A 19,243-nucleotide genomic window follows, 5' to 3' on the forward strand; every position below is an offset into this window, starting at 1 on the left:
TTCAGCTTTTTGAATAATGTCTTTCACCAAATTTGGGGAGTTTTCAGCCATTATTTCTTCAACCATTTCTTCAACCCCCACTTTGTTTCTCCTTTCCTTCTGAGGTTATAATGATACAAACATTAGAACTTTTGTTGTTGTTTTACAGGTCTCTGAGGCTCTGTTCATTTTTTTTTTTTTTTTTCCAGTCTGTTTTTACTCTGTTGCTCAGATTGGGTAATTTCTATTTACTGTCCTTAGGTTCAAGTCAGGGCTTTCATCTTGTGTCATCTCTACTATTGATTCCATCCAGCAAGTTTTAGTTTGTTGTTGTATTTTGTTTGAATTTAACAGAAAAAAAAATAACAGAAAATGAAATCAGGTCTGAATTTTAAAGAAATTATAAATTTTCACTCCATGACAGGATAAAGCTTACCCCTCAGCCCACTTCTCTTCATGTTGGTACCTAATAGCAATGCCATTTAAAAATAATGGGCCAAGGATGCCCATGTTTTTAGAAACTCCTCACTCCTTATCATATCAAACATATTAAAGTGATCATACATTAAATACAATTTACTTATAAAATGTTTGAAATAATTTTTAATACAACATTGCAAATTTTATTAATTTTTATAATTAGTTTTTCATTTTGCAACAGTAACTTTTTTTTCAGTTCTGCAGTATTTGGGGAGGTTTTCCTAGTCCCAAGCGCTGCACCTATACTGCCCAGTGGGGGTTCTAGAGTCATTTTGTTGGTGGGAGTGGGTTTGGCACCCGGCAGACCCTTGCCAACATTTCCTTTCTTTTTCATTGGTCATCATCTTCTTTTTAAATTAATTAATTTTTAAAAATTTATCCCCCCCCCCACAGGTGATTCTCTCATCTGTCTGCCCGTTGTTTGCTCACCTTCTCCAGGAGGCACCAGGAACTGAACCTGGGACCTCCCTCATGGAAGGTGAGTGCCCAATGGCCCGAGCAGCCTGCAGCATCTGCTGGCTTGTGGCATCTGCTTGTTGCAGCAGGTGCAGCATCTGCTCGTTTTCTTCTTTAGGCCCTGGGACCCAAACCTGGGAACTCCCTTGTGGTAGGCGGGCACCCAATTGGTTGAGCCACATCTGCTTCCCCGTCACCTCCTTCTGAAGTTTATATCCTGGCATTGTATGCTTTTCTTTGGTTGTTCCAGGTGAGTTGTTGCTTCTGTTGTGGTAGTTATGGAGGGAAGAGGAGCTGTTTATGTAGTTTCATTCTGTCATCTTTCCTGAAAAGTCTTCTGTTTTTTTTAAATAGTAAAGACTATCATTTTTGGTCCTTTTTAGAAACACCTATCTGCACCCCAATTACTCATTAGCATCCTGATATTATAAAATACTAGCATTTCTGCAAATCAGAGAGGCAGTTTTGTGTCATGAGGCCTACTCTGCCCTTTTGCTTGTGCAACCAAATAAACTTTCTCTCTTTGAAAGCTCAGTATCTTTACTTAAAGGAATCGACTTTAAAGGCACATGAGGGATCTGCAGCTGTATTCTGAGTCTTGGCCTCTTGCCTTCCCCCAAGACAACATGAGCGTCACCACCCACCACCTACTCACCAACTCCCGGTCGCTGGGCTACGTCCAGATGCCTAGCCACGGGTCCAGCGTCTGCGTGGTTGTTGGGGGCTCAGTTTACTGGATCTCAGGGTCCTGCTCCTCTAGCTCCCAGGGCGGCTGCGGTCCAGTGGCCTGGCCACTGGGATGGCTGGGGGTCTAGCAGGAATGGGGAGCACCCAGGGCAAGAAGGAGACCATGCAAGTACTGGACCTCCTACCTGGGCAGAGTGAGGAGCCTGGAGACTGAGAATCAGAGACTGGAAGGCAAAATTTGGGAACACTTGGAGAAGAAGGGGCCCCAGGTCAGAGACTGGGGTCATTACTTCACGACCATTGGGAATCGTAGGCTCAGATCTTTGCAAGTTCTGTAGACAACGCTTACATCATTCTGCAGATCAACAAAGCCCAGCTGGCTGCTGGCGACTTCAGAGTCGAGTATGAGACTGAGCTAGCCATACTCCAGTCTGCGGAGAGTGACACCCATGGGCTCTGCAAGGTCATGATGACAGCACGGCATGGGCTCAACAAGGTCATTGATGACATCAGTGTCACCCAACTGCAGCTGGAGACTGAGCTCAAGGCTCTCAAGGAGAAGCTGCTCTTCAAGAAGAACCGTGAAGAGGAACTAAAAGGTTTGTATGCCCAGATTGCCAGCTACGGGCTGGCTGTGGAATTGGACGCCCCCAATCTCAGGACCTCAGCAAGAGGATGGCAAATGTCTAGGCCCAAAATGACAAGTTGGCTCAGAAGAACCAAGAGGAGCTGGACAAGTACTGGTCTCAGCAGGCCGAAGAGATCACCACAGTGGTCATCTCTCAGTCCACTGAGATAGAGGCTGCTGAGATGATGCTCGCAGGGTTGGGACAGACAGCACGGTCCTTGGAAACCGACCTGGACTCCATGAAAAATCTGGAGGCCTGCTTGGAGAACAGCCTGTGGGGACAGAAGCCCACCATACCCTGCGGATGGAGCACCTCAGTGGGGTGCTGGTGCACCAGGGATCAGAGCTGGTACAGACTGAAGAAGAGGGGCGGCGCCCAGCCCAAGAGTGTGAGACCCTGCTGAAGATCAAGGTCGAGCAGAGGCTGAGAGCACCAGCTACCGCTGCCTGCTGAAAGACGGGGAGGACTTCAAGCTCTGGACAGCATCACCTCCATGCAAGCCACCCAAAAGACCACCATTCACAGGTCTGAGGATGGCAAAGTGGTATCTGGGACCAACACCCAAGTTCTGAGGTGTTGAGGCAACAGAAGCAGTGTACCCTCTGGGGAATGGGTGGCCAATAAAAACATCTGGGAAGCAGATGTGGCTCAAGCAACTGAGTTCCTGCCTACGACATGGGAGGTCCTGTGTTCAGTTGCTGGTGCCTCCTAAAGAAGAGGAGCAAGACAGCAAGCTGACACAACAAGCTGATGCGGCGAGCTGACACAAGAAGATGATGAAACAAGAGACACAAGGAGGAAAACATGAGATCACAACAAAGCAGGGAGCGGAGGTGACTCAAGCAATTAGGTGCCTCCCTGCCACATGGCAGGTTCCTGGTTCAGTCCCCAGTTCAGTTCCTAACAGTCCCCAGTTCAGTCCCTAATTCCATCCCCATACCTCCTAAAAGGAAGATGAGCGCATAATGAACAGATACAGCAAATGCAAACAATGAAGGGGTTGGGAGAAATAAACAAATAAAAGAACTCTTCGAAAAACAAAAAATGAAAAATGTCTGTATCTTCCTTGGCTGATTTCATACTTGTGTGCAAGTCCCCTTAGTCACATCTGTAATCAGAAGTCACCTCTGGGGAAATGGATGTGGCTCAACCAAGTGGGCTCCCATCTACCACAAAAGAGATCCAGGGTTCGATGCCCAAGGCCTCCTGGTGAGCGTAAGTTGGCCCATGCAGCGAGCTGGCCCACGCGGCGTGCTGGCCCGTGTGGAATGCTGCCCTGTGTTTGAATGCCGCCCAATGAGGGAAAGCCGCCCGCACAGGAGTGCCAGCTGATGCAGAGGGCTGGCACAGCAAGATGACACAACAAGAGACACAGAGGAGAGAAAATAAGAAGACAGCAGAACAGGGAGTTGAGGAGGCACAAGAGAGTAATCACCTCTCTCCCACTCCAGAAGGTCCCAGGATCGGTTCCCAGATCTGCCTAATGAGAAAACAGCAGACACAGAAGAACACACAGCGAATGGACACAGAGAGCAGACAATGGGGGGAACGGGGAGGGGTGGGGACAGAAACAAAATAAATCTTTAAAAAAAAAAGCGGCATCACCTCTGACTCAAGGGCTTCATCATGGTGGGAGAGTGGGCAAAGGAGGCTTCTAGGTTCTTTTTTTTTAAAAAAATAAACATTTTAAAAGGTTTTAGATTACAAAAAACTTACATCAAAGGTATAAAGGATTCTCTTCTACCTCGTCCCTCGCCCCCCACATCTTCCCCAATTAACATCATCTTACGATTGGATGATACGTTTGTTACAATTGATGAATAAGTATTGAAGCATTGCTACTAAAAATAAGACACATCAGGAGAAAAGAACTCACTTTTGCTCAGTATCGAGATCACAGTGTTTGTTTCCTTTTCATAATTTTGCTCACTAAGTATTTTCTATTTACTTCATGGTCATACTTTCTATCATTTTCTTATGAATTTAGCTGTTTCCAAAGTTTCCCCTTTCTATTGTTTTGTTCTGACTAACCTATAGTCATCAAGGTTTTTTTTTTCTTTCCTGATGTTCCTGATATTAATAGCTGTGAATTATATTAGTGTAAAAGCCAATTTATTATTTCTTCACTGGCTCTGGAGAATAAAGTGATGAGAGGAATAGGTATTTTTACAAACATAAATAATAGGATTTTGTTGTTGATTTTGTCTTGTCTTCACAGCCTTTCATAGAATAAATTTAAAGGTTTATGGAGAATGGGGCAGGCAAGGTTATCTGGTAAAAGTTTCATTCTGTGACCTTAGGTTGCCCTCAGGTAAGAAAAAGCAGAGGATTGATAAACACATCCTTCATCAGGTATTTGCATCTCAAAAGAGGAGTCTGGAAAGGCTTTCACGGTCTGTTGTAGGTGTTGGGGGAGGGCACTGAGTACCTCTAATTCTCCTCCATTTATACTTTGTTGTCTTGGGGAAAAATACGCAGAAGTAAGAGATCAATATAATATGTCTATTTCAGTGCACACAATAGCGCTATGATTTGTTTACTGTTCATTCCAGGTCACGTACTGAGTTCCTCCAGACAAAGGCCCCGTGTAGTTGATCTGTCGGTTCCCACACCCTGGAACAGTCCCCGGCCCACGGTTGGTTTCAGGATGCTGAATAACGCATGGTACATTAAATTACCTTTCTATGGCCTTTTATCTGCAGGTTCAAATTCGACTTGCCAGTGCTTGTACATGAAGGGTGCTTATTCGGAACCACAGGGGTGGCATGCTAATTTCTGAAAAGGAGGGCCAAATCTATAAGGTTATTGTAGCACTGACTACAAGGACTGGTAATGATCTATTTTTTTGGGTCTTTATTTTTTTAATGCTATATTTAAAAAGTATGAGGTCCCAGATACCCCCCACCCCCCTCTTCCCACTCCTCCCCCCATAACGACAACCTCCTCCATCATCATGAGACATTCATTGTACTTGGTGAGTACATCTCTGAGCACTACTGCACCTCATGGTCAATGGTCCACACCATAGCCCACACTCTCCCCCAGTCCACCCAGTGGGCCATGGGAGGACATATACAATGTCCGGTAACTGTCCCTGCAGCACCACCCAGGACAACTCCAAGTCCCGAAAATGCTCCCACATCTCATCTCTTCCTTCCACTCCCTACCCCCGCAGCCACCACGGCCACTTTCTCCACAGCAATGATCTACTGTTCTCTCGTCTGTAAATGTCTGTTTCCCGGATGCACCAGTGCCCCACCCTAGGTTGCCGTCTTTACTTCCACCACTGGGGGTCAGCACAGATAAGGAAATCAACCCCCTAAGTGCACAGCTTGCAGAATCCCTCCAGCCAAATCACAGTACAAAATACTGTATTTTGTCTGTAGTAAATATTATTAAACAGCAAATGGTTCTAGTACATATGACTCTTTTAGGAATGATTGCCCCAAATCTACAGAAAAGCCCAATACATTTAGAGACAGAGTGTCATCTGTTAAAACAGGGGTTAGTCTAAGGTTTATGATTTTTCAGGTTGACCCTCTCTCAGTCACCCAACCCCATCCTTACTGTGTGTTTTTTTTTTCTTCTTTATTTTAAATAAGTTTTGGATTACATAAATGCTACATCAAAAATATGGGGGATTCCCATATACCCTACTTCTTCCCTCTCACATTTTCCCCCATTAACAACTAATCTTTAATTAGTGTGGCACATTTGTGACAATTGATGAACACATATTGAAGCATTGCTACTAACATGGTCTACAGTTTACATTATGGTTTTTTACCTTGCACCATACAATTTTATAGGTTTTGACAAAATGTATAATGGCCTGTATATCCATCATTGCAATATCATGCAGAATAATTCCAATGTCCCCAAAATGTCCCATGTTGCACCCCACTTCCTCCCCTCAGAACCTCTGGTGACCACTGTCTTTCTATCAAAGCTACAAGTTCTTTCATTACTAGAATAATAACAAGTCTACTGTAGTCCATAGTTGCATTTCCCCTTATGTTTGTTCATTCTTCATCTTGAGGATTTGGGGGTGGTGATGCCCTCTCTGCTTCCGATTGAGAGGGGGCTTAGATCCCACGGGGCAGATGGATGGAGCTGTCTTGCTTGCAGTTGCAGATGCTCTGTTTTTTGGGATGGGCATTGTTCGTCATCATCTTTTTGTGTAATTGTCCTGGGTACCATGAAGTGTTGGCTGCAACTCTGCTGAGATTCAGGGCTCAGCTAGCAGATGAACAGTTGAAATATTTAAGTCTCTGGGACATATATATTTAATGGGTTTAGCACTAATTATAGGCTCAAATAAAAGGGCAGAAGAACCATGTGTAGGAAAATCATAACCGAGTCTAATTCTGAAACATTGGGGAAATAGGCTATCATGTATTCCAAGGTAAGGCCCTCCGACAGGATGCTGATTTCCTGGTATTGTCTGCTCTGCCTATGGTGCCTAGGTGTCTCTAGAGCCCTCAGGAGCACTCCTGCTTGAGGGACTGTTTACTGTGGCATCAGTGAGAGCCTCCGGAGATGTTGCATAAGCATAACCTCTGAATGACCTCCTGACTCACGTTGACATCTCTTAGCCAAAAAAACTCATTTGTATCTACCATTTCCCCCTTTAGATGAAGGTCTTTTCCCAGATGCATCACTAGTTGGCACTTGGTAATAATCCCTCAGCGCCAGGAAGGCCCATCCCTGGGAGACATGTCCTATGGGAGGTGGACATCCCTGGGAGGTGGGGCTAGGCAGTGAGCTTGAGTTTGGCTCAGAGACAAGCCACAAAAGAGAGAATTTACAGATAATAGATCAAAAACATTTGAAATTGGAACTTGTCTAGGAAATTCCTGATGTCAGAATTAGTCAACAGCTTCTGGTCCATTCCTTCCTCATTCAGTTTCTATAAGTGGTTTCCTACACCTTGCCTCCCAACAGGGCATAGTCAATTCAGGAAATTTTAACCATGAAAGTGAGATTCCATAGAAAGGGATTTAGACATTAATACAGAGGAAAAGAACAAAGGTTCTCCCCCTCCAAAAAACACAAAAACTAAAAGCATTTTAATAGGAGCTTAGTTTACCTTCACCCTAGGAGAGTTCTTAGAAGTTGTGGACAAAGACCTCAGTGAACTGCATTGATAGGATGGCTGTATTTTTAATGGACTGGATTTGTCCCTACCTTCCTTTGATTACCGCTATAAGCAGAGCCTGAAGAGTTATTTATTGGGGAGCTGATGCCAGGAAGAGGGAGGGAGGGAGCAAGGAGAATGAGACAGTGAAGGAACCAAAATAAGGGGATGCTTCTGAAGTCACTGCTGTGAGCAATAGGCTTGTTTCTACCAAGAAGTCCTGAGACGCTCACACAAATTGTCCAGAGTTGTCTACCTGAAACAATGGGAAGCTTGAGCATTTGCCCACTAATTCCTGTCCTGCATTAGCTGAGTCCTCCCTCTCCCTAAGGAAGTTAACTTCCGAGTAATTTTGGGTAATGCACTTGTTTGTGGCAAACTCCTGCAATGTTGGAGATGGCCCTGGGGCAGAAAGTTCAGTTTGAGCGCGAGGTGGGATGCTGGCTGCACAAAGAAAGTCTTAGCTTCAGTGGACCTGTCCACTGTGGCTGAGGCTGAAATTTAAGGACTGAGAAGACAAGAGGCAGGCACCAGGGGTGGCTACCACAGTGCCATCGGGTTGAGCAGTTCCACCCATAGAGTTCAGCAACAGGGCGCCTGCCCTGGTCCCTAAGAGATACATCATATAAAGATCATTTTAACATTTTTAAGTGTACGAGTGTCTGACATTTAGTACATTCACAACGTTGCATAACTTTCCAGAACATTTTCATTATCCCAAACAGAAAATTTTACCCAATAAGCTACAGCTTAGCATCCCCCATCCCTGCCCCAGCCCCTGGTAGCCACTGTGCTGCCCTCTGCCTCTATGATGCTTACTCTAAGGATTTCATAAGAGAAATCATACAATATTTGTCATTTTGTTTCTGGCTTATTTCACTCAACATGTTGTCTTCAGGATTCATCCATGTTGTCACATGTATCAGAACTTCATTCCTTTTTGTGGCTGAATAATATTCTGTTGCATGTATATACCACATTATATTATATTTATTCATTCATCTGTAATGGAAACTTGGTTTATGTCCACCTTTCGGCTATTGTGAATAAAGCTGTCGAGTGACTTTTTTCAGTTATTTCTGGTATATGCCTAGATATGGGATTTCCGGGTCATACTTTCTGAGGAATCACTGTTTTCCACAGTGGCTGTATCACTTACCTTCCCACCAGCAAAATACAAGGGTTCCTATTTCTCTACAGCCTTGCCAACTCTTTTTGTTTTTAATAGCAGTCCTTATGGTGTGAAATGGTATCTCATTGTGGTTTTAATTTGCATTTCTCTGGTGGCTAATGATGTTGAGCATTGCCATGGGGCAAGGGGTTCCAGAGACAGAGACATGCTTGCATGAAAATCACGCCCTCTCTTTTAGACCATACTGTGGGTAACCTGTCCCTGCCAGGCCAGCTTCCAGGACCTTCATGGGCCTCTTTCCTAGATCTACCCTCAAAGGACATCTGTGTTTGCCCGAAGAGTACCCAAGGTGCTGCTCTTGGAGGAGGCCGAGGGTGTGCGGGTGGAGCTTGAATGGGGGTCCCGGGAACCCACAGGGGATTATGGAAAGCCCCCATCATGAGGGACAGGGCTTGGACGAAAGGAAAGGGGAGGGGGTCTGGGACTGGCTCTCTGTCACCACATTGCTGTAATAATTCTACGTCAGTGAATTCTAAATTTGACCTTGGCCTTCTAAGTTGTTATGGAGGAATACCTGTCAAGGTAGGGAAACAGAATGTATTTTATTTGACAATTTTTTTGCTTGGTATATAGCTTGTAATTGCTTAGACATATACAAATGTGGGCTGAAAGTCAAGTTCCTCTGTGTTCCAATTTCTGTGGCCTTGACTAAGAAAAAGGGACCTTGGAAAATAGCCTTTATATGCTTGGATGTTTTCATAGAATTCCCAAGTCCAGTAGCTTCTGTAATGACTCATGTTTGTTACTAAAATAAACTTTAAAAAAATCAAGAGATATTATTTAGGTCAGCAGTTAGGATGCACTAGATTCAGAGTTTCTGTGAACAAAGGATATGAGTGACTAAAAGAAAGAGAATTATTACCTGAAGTTTGAATCCCAGCATTTTAAGTATGAAATTCTTGCTGCTCACTCAGTGCTGGCTGAAGGTAGGGCAGGAGGGTGCCAGCAGCAACGCTTATCTGGGGCACTAAGGAATGTGGGAGGGAAGATAGAAGAAATGGGCCCTGCTATGGGCCAAGGTCAATTTTATGAGAAGACAAAAATTTTAGCAGGAAAAAAAAATGGCGTATGGATGCGGATATGGCTCAAGTGATAAGGCCTCCGCCTACCATATGGGAGGACCCTGGTTCAATCCCTGAGCTCTCCTGTTGAAAAACAAGAAGAGAAAACATGCCTGTGCAGTGAGCCAGTGCCCGTGTGGCAAGCTGAGTGCCTGCATGGCGAGCCAAGTGCCCACGCGAGTGCCCGCATGGCAAGCCAGTGCCCGTCAAGTGAGTCGCACAGCAAGACGATGATGCAACACAAGAGAGATGAAGGGAAGAGTCAAGGTGAAGTGCAGCAGAGACCAGGAACAGAGGTGGTGCAATTGACAGGGAACCTCTCTCCACATCAGAGGTCCCCAGGATCAAATCCCTGTGAATTCTAGAGGAGAAAGACAAGAAGAGAAGGCAAAAAGATAAATAGATGCAGAAGATCCCACAGTGAAGGGACACAGACAGCAAAAACAGCAGGGAGGGGAAGGGGGAGGGGAAGAAGGAAAAAATGGTGGACTGTGGGGGGGCGGTGGTTGGAGTGGGGACCGTGGAAATTAAATGGTAAAGAGAAAGACCTAATCTAGCAACTTAAAAATATATCTCAATGCCATTGAAGATTAAAGTTTCCTTTCACCTCTCTCATTTTTTTGAGAATCTGGATCCAAGTAGACATCTTTGAGTCATGCATTATTATTACTATCCTCAACATCAACATCATCATCATCATCATCATCATTAATAGCAGCTGGTCATTACTGATGGCTCACTACGTGGCAGCCTCTCTTTAAAGGTATTTACACATATTGTCTCATTTAATCCTCAGTACAATCTTATGTGTTAGATTTTATTATCGTTCCCATTTTTATAGATGAAGGAATTGAGACACAAAGGCGCTTGACCATGGTTGAACAGCGAATACATGATGGAGCACAGAAGCAAATCCAGGAAGTATCCTGCTATTCTATAATATTTACTTTGTTATGAGTATGTCTATTTCCAAAAGGCTTGAAGCTACATACTTTCTTTTTAATTTTAAGATTTCAAGTTTAGTTGAAAAGGGGTGAGAAAATTCACAGCATTTCCTGAGTACCCACTGTCTGTTGGTACTGTGGGAGACTTAGGAAGACACAAAATGAATAGACAGGGTTAATAATAATTTATGCTTAAGTCACTAAACATATTATAATTAGGCAGAAAGTAACAAATATTCTGACATAGGCATAAAGTGCTATGAGAATTTAAAATTGGGGAAGATTATTTCTGGCTGTGGAATGAATGGAGCGTTTCAGAGAAGTCCCATTCCTCCCAGGCTGAGCCTCAAAAGATGGGCGTGATTTTGAATTGTGAGGTTCTGGCCATGCCAGCAGACTGTACTCACACATATTTTTATGTCTACCAAGATTTATTCCTAGCAACTTGTTTTCGTTTCCTAGTTGCTAAAGCAAATACCACACAGTGGGTTGGCTTAACCAATGGGAATTTATTGGCTCATGGTTTTGAGGCCAGGAGAAGTCCAAAGTCAGGGCACCAGTGAGGAGATGCTTTCTCCCCTGAGACTGTGTGTTGTGGAGCGCACTGCTGGTGATCCTTGTCTTGGCTCTTCTTTCACGTGGCGATGCACATGGGGGCCTTTTCTCTTTTCACTTCCAAGTTCTGTTGACTTTCAGACTGGCTGCTCCTTGTAGCTTCTCTCTCTGCGGCCTTCTTTATAAGGCCCCCACTAATAGAATTACGACCATCCTGACTCAGTTGGGTCTCACCTTAACTGAAATCACTTTGTCAAAAGTGTTCACACCCATGGAAACGGATTAAGATTGTAAGCATGTTTCTCTGGGGTATAAAACTCCAAGTCACCCTGTACATTTTTTAGTCAAATATTTATTGAGTATCTACTGTGTAACATCTGTTGAGCTAGGTGTCGAGAGTGCAGGAAATGTATGATATAGTCTCTGCCCTTATATTATCTAAATCTAATATAAGAAATTAATGTGTTTTTGAATACAATATAGTGTGACAGATACATGTAGCAAGTAATCTTCATTTTTCTATAAACTTATTTCATAGAATTTTAAACTTAAAGTATTTCCTCTGTCTTTCCTCCAAAACCCATAATATAGTCTTAGGGGAGTTTTCAGTTTGTAGTCTTCATATAATCTGTGGTAGCACCTGCTGGTGAAATACCATTTTGTAACTATTAAAATAGTCCAAAATAGGGAGATAATTGCATTATTAGGGCTATAAAGGGTAGTATCCAGGAATTTCAGAAAAGGGAGAAAGTTCTATAGTTGAAAAGAAGATGGCAAGTAATCCATCATCTTAAAGCTGTTAAGCTTCTACAAACATCTCATAGGAATAAACCTCCAAGTATATGCCAACAAATCTTCATGTCACAAAATCTGACATCATTCCAACCCCTTTTTTCATACCTAAGTTTCCAATTCAGTCTCTTCCAAGACTACTTTTAATAGCTGCCTATTTCCAATTTTGTAGTACAAAGAGAAGGCAGGAAGGAGACTAACATTTGCTGAATGTCACGTGCTCTATGGGGCAGTCACTGCCATGGTATTTGGGGCTGGCTCTTGCTGTGGGTTGAAGCTGTATGGATCCCAGAAAACCACGTCCTTAAATCGAATCCATTCCTGTGGGTGTGGACCCCTTGTGAAGCAGGACCTTTTGTCAAGGCTACTTCACTTAAGCTGTGACACATCTCATTCAGGGTGAGTCTTAATCCTACTACTGGAGTCCTTTAAAAACCAGATGAATATACACATGTGGGGCGTAGAGTGGGAGAGAGAGAGAAGCCATGGAGCCAAGAGACAGAAAGCAGTGAAACGCAGAAGAGAAGGGAGAGACAGCAGAAACCTCCATGCACCTTGTCACGTGGCAGAGGAGTCAAGGATCACCAGCAGCCAGTCTTCAGGAAGAAAGCGGCGCCTTGATGACACCTTGATTTGCACATTTTCCTGGACTTTAACTCTAAGCAAATAAATGACCATTAAGCCAACTCAGTATTTCATGGCATCAGCATTCAGCAGCCTAGCAAACCAAAACATCCCATCAACCCTAACATGAGGTGCTAATCTCCATTTTACACATGAGGAAGTTGTGACTCAGGAGAATACGTAACCTAATAAGTAGTAATACTGCTCTATGTATCTCAACTTAACATCCGAGAGTCTACTTTTAGTCCTTGGAAGTGCAACAACATTACAGTAATTTGTTTCATTTGAATAGCGGGTATTCTACTACTCAGTCTAGAGATTTGTGATAGTCTAATCTCAACTGAAGAAAGCTATGAAGTTTCTTTAAGATGAACCTAGTATGGTGTAATTAAGTAGAAATAAATTCGAATTGCTATGGAGTTTGCTAGTTCTATTTGGGATGAAAAAACTATTGGGATGAACAAAAATAGATAATGTTTATATAAGGGCAAATACAACCCACCCTCCCTAAAATACTGATGTAATTTTCTCTGCTATCTCTTGAAGTAGAAGGAAGGGAGGGAAGGAAAAAAGGAAGGAAGGAAGGAAGGAAGGAAGGAAGGAAGGAAGGAAGGAAGGAAGGAAGGAAGGAAGGAAGGAAGGAAGGAAGGAAGGAAGGAAGGAAGGAAGGAAGGAAGGAAGGAAGGAAGGAAGGAAGGAAGGAAGGAAGGAAGGAAGGAAGGAAGGAAGGAAGGAAGGAAGGAAGGAAGGGGAAAGAAAATAAACGGTGACTATAAGGCAAGGTTTCAGGGAAACCAACTGACTTGAACAAGTAGATAAGATTTTCAAAGATGAATGAGTCATAAACCTGTAATCAGCATGAAACAGCAATTAATTTGTTGAAACTCAACGTGCATCTAAATTTTGACATGAAGACTGAAGCATATGTAAAAACAATAGCATTTTTAAGCTGAATCTGATCTGAAGTCAGAAGACTTAGCTTCCACAAACAGGGTTGTTTCTTTACTTATTTATTTATTCTCCATAGACTTCCAAAAATTATATAATATCAAAGCAATCAATTTGTTTTGCTTTGTTTTTTATTTTTTAAAATTATGTGGTAATACATACATAACAAAATTTCTCTTTATAATCATTTTTAAGTGTCCAATTCAATAGTATTGAATACATTCAGAAATGTTGCGCTACCATTATCAACAATCACTAACAAAACTTTTTCAGCACCCCAAACAGAAACACTGTAGCTATTAAGCAATAATTCCCCATCCCTGCCCAGCCTGCACCCTGGTAATCTCTCATCTATTTTATGTCTCTATGAATGTGCTTATTCTAGATATGGCATATCAGTGGAATCGTACAATGTGCTTTTGTATCTGGCTTATTTCACTTAGCATGATGTTTTTAAGGTTCGCCCATGTTTTAGCATGTATCAGAACTGCTTCATTCCTTTATGGCTGAATAATATCCTACTGAATGGACATAATACCTTTGTTTATCCATCCATCTGTGGATGGACAGGGTTGTTCGCCTCTTTGGCTCTTGTAAATAATGCAGCTGTGAATATCAGTGTTGAAGTATCAGTCTGAGTCTCTGCTTTCAATTTCTTTGTGGCTGTGCCCAGAAGTGAGATTGTTGAATCATACGGTAATTTTATACTTAGCTCTCTGAGTAACTGCCAAACTGTACTGCACAGTGGCTTCACCATTGCACATTCCCAGCACAATCCCTCTGCGCCCTCGCCACAGTTACTTTCTGTTTTGTTGGTTTGTTTTTAGTAGACATCCTAGTGTATGTGATATAGCATCTTATTGTATTTTGACTTACATTTCCCTTATGACTAATGATATTGAACATCTCTTCATGTGCTTATTGTCCATTGGTATGTTTTTCTTTAGAGAATGCCTATTCAAGTTCTTTGCCCATTTTTCACATTGCATTGTCTATTTGTATTTAGTTCAATTTGCTTTTAACAGTATGACTTTGGGAAGAATGTTATAAAGTTTTCTATCTGTAAAATGGGAACTATAGCACCACACCTATTTTTTTCCTTTGTTAAATATTGTAAAAATAGCAGTAAAAATTTCTGGTGAACTCACTTGCATGCAATATGATTTATTATCATTCATTTTTACTGTTTGTGGTATGCTTGCTTTTTATTGTAAACAAAGGCCAACATTTATAATTTTTTCCATTTTTAAGAGCTGCTTAGTTATTGCTTTCCCTCCAGAGATCTTGGCTCTGATTCAAATAAAAAGGGACACAAAAATTTTTTTTTAAGTTAGTTTATTAAAGAATGTCCTTAGGAAGGCAACAGCTTCTGATTTGTCACTAAAAAGTTATGTTTCTTCATGCCATATAATGAATACAATTAAGAGGCCACACAGCTATAAGTTTCTTTCTACTGGAGTTCTCTGATAGTAGAGCACTATGTAGCCATTTCTGCATTGCTTGAATAATTGAAAAGTCTCCTCTGTGCTTCTCTTCAAAGAGCAATGAATAATAACAAAAGATGACATAAAAAAGCCATTTCTTTCCTGTTCTTTCTGTAGTATCTGAGTCAGTATTTTTACTATCACAGGCTAAAATTTTCACTTTATCCACTTAAATAAGCTCTGTCACCTCTCTTAATTCAACATTATTCAATGCAAAAGTCCACACATTATTACATAATCTGCACATCTTTAGACAGCTCCTGAAACTCTGTTCCTGACCCTCTGAGCCAATGATGAGTTTATAGCCTTATGAAACTGGAGTAGAACAGAAGGGCAAGTGGGGGGTGATCTGCTGAGCCTGTGTGAGCTCGTCTAGGCTCTCCTGAAGACTGTTTCCCAAGGTGGTATTTCTGTATAACTGATGTGACATAGCTTTGGAGGAAGAGATGGTTTTTCTTACTCAGGCTTGCGCCGATGTCCTATGGAGAAGGGGCTTCCCGCCACAGGGAAGCTGCGCAGAGGCACCTGCTCTCCTGACCACCCTCCAGCAGCCACAGACCACAGAGCAAGGCCAATGACCTGGAGGCGACCCACAATTGTTTTTTAGGAGGAACCTGGGATTGAACGCAGGACCATGTACGCGGGAAGCAGGCGCTCAACCACTGAGCTACATCTGCTCCCCTGCAAATTGAGTTTTAAGATAAAGCTTCTGGACTAACTGTGAGAAAGAGGCAGGAAAGACACATTTTTATGGTGCAGGGTCAAAGACAGGAAGTCAGAGATTTTACCTTTTAACACTTTATAAAAGTTGGACATAGTTACTTTATGGACATTTGGCTGAAATTCCCAATCCAGAGACTGGGACAAGTCACTAGGCTGGCACAACTTTCCCAGTCTCAATCATGTTGACTACATGGACGTTTTGGTAAAAGAAAAAAAAATTTACAAGTCACAGATGCTCTACAACAGACTGATTTTAGTAAATCCCCCAGGTTTCAAGGTGTCATGATTCATTTTTGCTGGCTAATATTTAAAGTGAATACCAGGAAGTGGACTTGGCCCAGTGGTTAGGGCGTCCACCTACCATATGGGAGGTCCAGGGTTCAAACCCCGGGCCTCCTTGACCCGTGTGGAGCTGGCCATGCGCAGTGCTGATGCGCGCAGGGAGTGCCATGCCAGCAGGGGTGTCCCCCGCGTAGGGGAGCCCCACGTGCAAGGAGTGCGCCCATAAGGAGAGCCGCCCAGCACGAGAGAAAGTGCAGCCTGCCCAGGAGTGGGCGGCACACACGGAGAGCTGACACAGCAAGATGATGCAACAAAAAGAAACACAGATTCCCGTGCCGCTGATAAGGATAGAAGCTCACAGAAGAACACACAGCAAATGGACACAGAGAGCAGACAACTGGGGGAGGGGAGAGAAATAAATAAAAAGTAAATCTTTAAAAGCAAATACCACGTTGAGCTTTTTCCACACCTAAGGCCCCCTGCGCCTACCCATTGCCCCACTCCTGCCCTGGAGGGAGGGGCACTGCCCCTGGGGGCCGCGCAGGTGCAGAGCCCCCTGCTGCTGAGCGGCCTCCGCGCGGCTCCAGGCTCTCTCCAGTGGCCAGCGCGCACTGCTCCAGCGAGGAGTCCGCGCAGAAGCTCCTTCTCGACCAGGGCAGAGACGAGAAGGCACGCCAGGCTGCGCATCCTGTCCTCGGTGGGAACATTTCCCACCTGCGCAGAGCACTGGCGAGGAAAGCGCGTTCAGGAGGGTGACGGGACCCTCTGGATGCGCGTGGTCCCTGCCGGCCACGCCGCCGCCTCCTCTGCCGGCAAAGCCCACGTTTGTGCAGCAGCTCGGGTCCGCGCCCTGGAGAGGACTTGGCTCTCGCAGTGCAGGAGCGGGGCGCGTTCTCAGCAGGAACGCCTGGAGATGAGGAGCGCGGGGCTAGCGCGGGCTCCAGATCCTCCAGGGCCCGTGTCCTGAGTCGGGGAGGACCACGGCGGGAGGAAACGGGCTACGCAGGCCGAGGGCCTTGCTGCGGCCGGGCTCCGCGAGGACGGGGGTCGTCCTGCTAGAGCTCCGCGGGTGCCGGCTGGACCCTCACGCAGCCAGCTCCCCAGCCCGCAGAGGGAGCAGACTCCACCGTGCGCTCGCTGCTCTTAGGCATGCGGGCTGCAGAGGCCAGCGGAGGGCCAAAGGCCAAGGGCCAGCGGAGGGCCGAAGGCAGAGCGCAAGCGGAGGGCCAAAGGCCAAGGGCCAGCGGAGGGCCAAAGGCAGAGCGCAAGCGGAGGGCCAAAGGCCAAGGGCCAGCGGAGGGCCAAAGGCAGAGCGCAAGCGGAGGGCCAAAGGCAGAGCGCAAGCGGAGGGCCAAAGGCAGAGCGCAAGCAGAGGGCCAAAGGCCAAGGGCAGGCGGAGGGCCAAAGGCAGAGCGCAAGCGGAGGGCCAAAGGCAGAGCACAAGCAGAGGGCCAAAGGCCAAGGGCAGGCGGAGGGCCAAAGGCAGAGCGCAAGCGGAGGGCCAAAGGCAGAGCACAAGCGGAGGGCCAAAGGCAGAGCGCAAGCAGAGGGCCAAAGGCCAAGGGCAGGCGGAGGGCCAAAGGCAGAGCGCAAGCGGAGGGCCAAAGGCAGAGCGCAAGCAGAGGGCCAAAGGCCAAGGGCAGGCGGAGGGCCAAAGGCAGAGCGCAAGCGGAGGGCCAAAGGCCAAGGGCAGGCGGAGGGCCAAAGGCAGAGCGCAAGCGGAGGGCCAAAGGCCAAGGGCCAGCGGAGGGCCGAAGGCAGAGCGCAAGCGGAGGGCCAAAGGCCAAGGGCCAGCGGAGGGCCGAAGGCCAAGGGCAAGCGGAGGGCCAAAGGCCAAGGGCCAGATGGACCACAGTAAGCCTGCAGGATCAATCACGGTTCCCGTCCCAATACACATGGACTGGAGAAAAGGGCCAGACGTCCCGCGGACCGCGCTGCCCCCTGTCAGCCCCGCGCGCCCCCCGCCGCCTGCGCTCTGCCCCGCGCTAGGCTCCGTCTCTGTGGGGTCGGACCTCTCGGAGTTGGTAGCTATTGACCCAGAGTAGCAGGAAACACAATTAAATTGATTTTTATTTATTTTTTTGGTAGATGATCCTGGAATAGGACAATCTTTGGGTGGCCCATCCAAGTCCATTTATCCATAGTAGCAGTGACACAAATGTTTTGTGGTTTAGAATTTTAAGGAAGGGGAGTTTTATTAATTTATTATGTGAACCAGCATTAAAACAGCTTATTAAGAGTTTGCAGATGTTTGGGTTTAAAGTAGGGACAACATGGAACAATTAATAAAAAACTTTCGCAAAACAGACAATTTCCAACAATTTAGCTATATAAGGGTTGCTTTTATACCATGACAAGTCTAAAAATAAAACTATTTTAAACTTAAAGCAGTTTTTCCAGTTGCTGTTTCAAATTTTATCCCAAGAACTGATTATGCTATTATTCAATGAAGTGCAACTACAGGCTTCTTAACAATAAGGTTAAATAATTATTAATATTATATGTTTTCTGATGATGAAATTATTTCATCTTTGAATTTATAGTGATAGCTGTAAGAGTGATTGTTGATAGTACTATTCCAACTTTAATTTCTAGTAGAATAATTTTTATACTCATGTGCTAGAACAAAATATTCCTAATGTTAGTATCAGAATCTGTTTTATTCTCTAGAATGATGGTATCAGTAAAATACATTCTCAGCAATATTTTTACAATGTTCAAGACTACTATTAGAATTACCTGTGTTTTAAAACTATGGCATTAAAAATATACACTCAAAAATATCGTCATAATGTTTGTCTTTAAAACTTAAATAATTATAATATAAACGTCCTTCTCTAAAATGGAGCATATTTATTTCTGTCAGAATAGAGCCTAGTTTCCTTTATTAGAACTGGGATTTCCAATTGTGTGCTGCGGTACTCCAGGATGCCACAGCAAACTCACCGCACTGAGAGTTATTTAAATTTTCAAGCAAAACAGATACCAGGGAAGCAGATGTGGCTCAAGTGGCTGGGTGCCTGCCTCCTGTGTGGGAGGTCCCGGGTTCAGTTCCTGGTGCCTCCTAAAGAAGACAAGCAGACACCACAACCAGCAGACGTCGCAACCAGCAGGGAGTGGAAGTGGCTCAAGTGGTTGGGCACTTGCCTCCCACATGGGAGGTCCCGGTGCCTCCTAAAAGAAGAGCAAGACAACAAGCAGATAGACAAGGGAGTCATCGGGGGGGGAGGGTAAAAATAATGATAAAAATAAAAATAAAACCCAAACAGA

The 19,243-nt window shown here is 44.6% G+C and overlaps 1 pseudogene; it reads left to right on the forward strand.

Annotated features, from left to right (window-relative positions):
• The first annotated feature begins 1,541 nt into the window (after positions 1-1,541).
• On the forward strand, positions 1,542-16,940 carry LOC101411658 (keratin, type I cytoskeletal 18 pseudogene; annotated as a pseudogene).
• The last annotated feature ends 2,303 nt before the right edge of the window (positions 16,941-19,243 follow it).

This window comes from Dasypus novemcinctus, chromosome 1, assembly GCF_030445035.2.
Source record: "Dasypus novemcinctus isolate mDasNov1 chromosome 1, mDasNov1.1.hap2, whole genome shotgun sequence".
Taxonomy (NCBI): domain Eukaryota; kingdom Metazoa; phylum Chordata; class Mammalia; order Cingulata; family Dasypodidae; genus Dasypus; species Dasypus novemcinctus.